The sequence below is a fragment of the Spermophilus citellus genome, assembly GCF_964194105.1.
Source record: "Spermophilus citellus genome assembly, chromosome: X".
Lineage (NCBI taxonomy): Eukaryota > Metazoa > Chordata > Mammalia > Rodentia > Sciuridae > Spermophilus > Spermophilus citellus.
The window spans coordinates 148,986,511-148,992,179 of record NC_138190.1 but is presented as its reverse complement, the minus strand read 5'-3'; the positions used below and the strand labels follow the sequence as shown (position 1 = coordinate 148,992,179).

Here is a 5,669-nt window from a genome sequence, read left to right as displayed (position 1 = left end):
GCTGATGAGTTTTAACTCACAATACCAAATACCAATTGACTGAAAAAAAAATACCAATAACATGGACTTTATAAAGTTCAATTTTTTACGAAGTGCACTGTTGCATGCCAACAACCCCAATTACTGAAAAGGTTGAGGCAAGAAGATTGCAAACTTGAGCCCAGCCTAGGAAATTTTTTAAAGGATGGGATTAGCTCAGTGGTAGAGCACTTACCTAGATTATGTGAGCCCTGTGGTACAATCCCCAGCACCACACACACACAACTCACATATGCGCGCGCACACACACACACACACACTTTTTTCCTACTCTGTAAAAGATGGCACATAGTTATACAAAATGATGCTCAGCATCCTATATCATCAGGGAATCATAAATTAAAACAATAGTGAGGTAGTATGGCACAGCTATTAGAACTGCTGATCTCTAAGAAACAGCAGTGCACCAACAGCTGCAGGATGTGAGATACCAGCAGTCTCAGGCATTACTAGGAGAACATGTGGCATGGCCATTTTGGAAGATGATGTGCCAGTTCTTCCCAAAGCAAAAAAGTCCAATCTATAACCCAACAGTGTCCCTATAAATCACCTTCTTTTAGAGAAATTCTTTGAAAAAGTATGTCAAAACAAAACTAGCATATAATTATGAATAGCAGCTCTATGATGCTGATCAGATCACAAATAAGAATGTCCTCCCAGGGCTGGGGATGTGGCTCAAGTGGTAGCGTGCTCACCTGGCATACATGAGGCCCGGGTTCAATCCTCAGCACCACATACAAAGATGTTGTGTCCGCTGAAAACTAAAAAATAAATATTAAAATTCAAAAAAAAAAAAGAATGTCCTCTGATACCTGAATGCATAACCAACACAGAATATAAAGGAATGAACTACCACCCTACACAGAGAAATAGATAAATTCTACCTGGTACACTAAGTGAAATAAGCCAGGCTGAAGAGGCTACATGCTGTATGGTTTACCTTTTATGACATTCTAGAAAAGACAAAATTACAGAGGAAGAGTTGTTCAGGATGAGGCCCAGGTGCCTCCCAGCACAGGAGTCTCCATCTACATGGAGTTGTGGTGCACTACCCTTCCTGTGGTTTTTCTCATGACCATCCTCCATCCTGAAGCTTCCCTAGAGCCCACCAAAAGTCCTTATTAAAGCACAAGCCCCTCCTAGGCCCCCAGGAAATTCTGCAGGATTTAGGAGCTCTGTGCAAATAACCAAGGTAAAAGAATCAATATTAGGACAAAAAAAATGCTCCTAACACCTCTGTCACTCAGCAAATATAAAGATTTTAGAAGTGCTGCACCAGGAACTGGGTGCAGAGGCTGAATGTGTATTTCTTATTATGTCACAGCCCATAATCTGGAGCAATAATGAATTCATTGCTCATAATGGAACAATGAATTAATTATATGGCAGAAACTGGGAGCTAGATTTCCCACTGATGGGGTGAGAAGTTATGATAAACAAGGGATGAAGGCAGAGGGATCTATGTCATAATGGGTCAGAATCCATTGACTGCAGATCAGTATAAACTCACATTTTGCTTAATACATTCAGAGATGACAGAGCAGCTCTTCACCTCTGTTACCTGCCTCCCCCAGACCCACAGCCCCAGTTTAAATATGAAAAAAGGAAAATTCCAAAAAAAAATTATAAAAATACCTGACAAGTCGTCCTCAATGCTCTCAAGGTCATAGAAACTGTCACCCCAAGAGAAGTCTATGGAGACATGATGACTGGATGTCATGTTGGCTCCTAGATGGGATCCTAGAACAGGAAGACACAGAACTGAGAATCCAAAGGATATGTGACTTCAGTTAATGTTAACATACCATTATTTTTTCTTCATGACAAATGGTCTAAGATGTTAACACTTTAGAGACAGCTCACCTAAGTCATAACAAGGGAAGAAACCAGATTGAGGCTACCTGGGAAATCTCTACACTTTCTTTTCAATCTCTGTATAAAGATAAAACTAATCCTGGCATGGTGGCACATGCCTGTAATCTCAGCATCCTGGGAGGCTGAGGCAGGAGGATTTCGAGTTCAAAGCCAGCCTCAGCAACTTAGTGAGGCCTTAAGTAACTCTGTGAGAACCTGCCTCTAAATAAACACTTACTGGTTTAATTATTCATACAGTTAATTACTGGTAACTGACACTCTTAGCTAGTTCTGTATTTTATTATGAACATTCATAACACAAAAATCAAATAGTTCAAATTAATATAAAATTCAAAGTATGTGCTTCTTTTACATATTTCATGTTGAAGTAATAACATAAGTAAACTCCTTATATTTTTATGCTGTCACTAGGATCTAGGTTTGCCTTCTTAAAACTTGATCAATAGAGGAGAAAAAAAATGACATTTTAGAGATTCTATTTCAACTCCTGGTTTAACTTTCCTGAAAGACTGACTTTATATAAAAAAAAAGTTCTAATGCAAATTGACTCACTGTGTCTGAATCATTTATCCCAAAGAATCCTTGTCTCTATTTTATTTCTATGCATACCTTTTTAGCAGCAATATAATCAAATATTTGTGACTGGAACAAATAGTCAAAGAAATAGTCATCTCCTCCAAGAACTCTGCAGGAAGTGGTGAGCCAAGAGAAGCAGAGGTGTCAGCTTGGTCCAGAAATTATATTAGATGCTGCTGTGCTGTGAGAAAACACTCTACCTTTTAGAAATCACAAGGAGCTATGGATGCCCACACTCTTGTATGAGTCTAAATCTAGTTGAACTTCTAAGTAATTTTATTGTCACTAGCTCATCATGAAGCTGATGACAACTAAAGGATCTATGGGGCTGGGGATGTAGAAAGATTTCCTAGCATGCAGGAAGCCCTAGGACCAACCCCAAGAACCATAAAAAAAAATTTGTGTCTTCTTTTTATAATCAAATAGAAAATGAATAATCACTCCTCTTAAGGAAACATGTTGGACCTAAAACACTTGAGACTCTCAGAATCAAAATACTCTCCTTACAGTGAATTGCATAGCTAGATCACCATAAACAGTGGTGTCACATCATAAACCATATTCACATTAAGCATACCATCAAAAAACAACAAAAAGTCTTTATTTACTGTTGACAAGAAAAATGAACATAATCTAGCTTAGGAAATTATTAACACATTGGAAACATATGATACTGATATCAAAATACTCCAGGACAAGCCAGGCACTTTGACTCATGCCTGTCATCTTGGCTATTTGGGAGGGTAAAGCAGAAGGATCACAAATTTGAGGCTGACATTAGCAATTCAGCTAGACCCTGTCTCAAAATGAAATTGTAACAAAGACTGGGGACATATGTACTTCAGGGCTTGCATAGCACAAGCAAGGACCTGGGTTTAATCCCCAGTGCCAAAAAAAAAATTCTCCAGGTGAGACATCTGACAACTATGGCAGGTACAGAACAAGGCAGAAGCCATTATGTCAGCCTCCTCAAAATGATGAAAGTAAACCTGCACTTTGTTCAGCTCACAATACTAACATGTCTGATTTCTGATTCTAATAATTCAAATGCAACCATTTAAATATGATCAAAAGTGCATGTACTTTTCTAATGAATCCAACAAATATGAGAGAGATACTAAACTGCATTCTGAAAGCCACCTTATAAGCACATAGGGGCACCAACATTAGGATAAAATGTAATCATGGCATTTCCTACATGAATAACCCTAAATACTAATAAATACATAATTTCAAAAGACAAATTTCTGAAATCAAAAGCAAATTGATACATTTTAAATGATACTTTGAACAGAGGCAAAACACTTAAAGAGTTCTCCCACAAGAATTCCTGACAACATAAAGTATCATGCTCATTAGAAGGCCCATCCCTTTGTATGCAAGGAATAAGAGAACTTTCTGATGAATATAGAACTTTAATAGGACATATGAAAATGCTTTCTAAATTTGAAAAGAAGAAAATATGTTTTTTAAAAGCTTATTTTGAGTAAATGTATCTGAATTACAAAAAAGCAGCTACTGACTTGTCTCTTACATTTTGTAATGATTTGCATCTCAGGAGATTTCATCTATAGTGGTTTTAAATATCATGAAATATCAATGGTTAACATTAAAAATATCATCATCCCTCTTCTCTTTTAAAACTGATTTGAAATTTTCTTAGAATAATTTCATATGAATTTGGAAGAGGCACTTTGGTATATGTGTGTATGTGTAAATACATGATCTTTTTAAAAATTTTTTCTTTACTTTTAGTTGTAGTTCAACACAATACCTTTGTTTTATTTACTTATTTTTATGTGGTGCCAAGGATCAAACCCATGGCCTCGCACGTGCTAGTCGAGTGCCCTACTGCTGAGTCACAACCCCAGCCCCGATACATGATCTTTTGAAACTATACCTCTCATGCTTGAGTCCTGTCAAAGACATCTTCTGAGTGTGTGGTGCTGGGATGGACTCCATGGCCTCTCACATGCCAGGCAAGTGCTCTGCCACTGAGCTGCACACCCAGTCTCAAACATGTCTTAATAAATGGAAATTAATTAAAATCATTTGATTATGAGCATTTCCAAACAAGACAATTCTCTCAAACAAAACAATTCTCAATCAAAAACAAAGTAAACTAAATTTTTAAAATATTCCTTATTGGTGTAATCAAATACAAAATGAATAAAAAAATAGAAGTTCACAGAATTAAAAATCCTATACAGGACTAGAGTTGCGGCACAAAGGCAGAGCATTTGCCTGGAATGTGTTAGGCCCTGGGTTCAATCCTCAGCACCACGTATAAATAAACAAAATAAATAAATAAAATAAAAAGATCCACTGACAACTAAAAAAATATTTTAAAAATTCTGTAGAAAATTGAAAGAATATTAATTAAAAATTGAATAAGAAAAACCTATTACACAGAACTGAAGGCCATGGGGAATTACATAGAAAATAACTCTAAAATAAGAAAAATTAATGAATCAATTAGCATACAAAAGCTTGGACTGATACTTAGAGTTCTCCCACTGGATGGGATCCTGGGATCATCAGGGCTCAAGGCTGGCTGTCATCTGCCCTTTAACAAATTCTGATTTTATTTCAAATGTTCATGATCTATAGAGAATAAAAGAGAGACAAAGATGAGTTTTCTACATTTATTTTATGGTATGTCAAATTTTGATAATAGTCAAGATAATTCATCCAATGCAGGATGTCAGTGTTTATACAACAGATGTTATTTGTGCACCATTACGAATATATTGCCAATTAGCACAGCAGCCAGGGAGCTGCTCATCCTAGACTAACAGGGGCAGAGTCTGGAGGAGGGGGATGGAAGGTCAGGAGGGGGGGCTGGAAGATAAGTGGGGTCTGGAGAAGAGGCAGGGTCTTAAAGAGGAGGGTTGGGCTGGGGTTATGGCTCAGTGGTAGAGCACTTGCCTACCATGTGTGAGGCACTGGGTTCAAACCTAAGCACCACATACAAATAAATAAACAAAATAAAGGCATTGTGTCCATGTGCAACAAAAAAAAATTTTAAAAGAGGAGGGGTGAGGTCTGGAGGAGGGGCAGGACAGGAAGAAGGGAAAGATCTGGAGGAGAGACAGGGTCTGAAGGAGGGGGAGAATGAGTCACAAGGGGGCAGGGCTTCACAGAGGGGTGGGACCTGAGGAAGGGACAGGCCCTGGAAC

At 37.8% G+C, this 5,669-nt stretch overlaps 1 long non-coding RNA gene across 1 annotated transcript; it reads right to left on the bottom strand.

The window, feature by feature from the left end:
* Positions 1 to 1,736: 1,736 nt before the first annotated feature.
* LOC308639699 lies at positions 1,737 to 5,090 on the bottom strand. Its single transcript, XR_014020101.1, has 3 exons — positions 4,975 to 5,090; positions 4,391 to 4,513; positions 1,737 to 1,779 (listed from the first exon to the last, which is right to left on the bottom strand). It is a non-coding gene; the product is annotated as an uncharacterized lncRNA (long non-coding RNA).
* Positions 5,091 to 5,669: the final 579 nt, after the last annotated feature.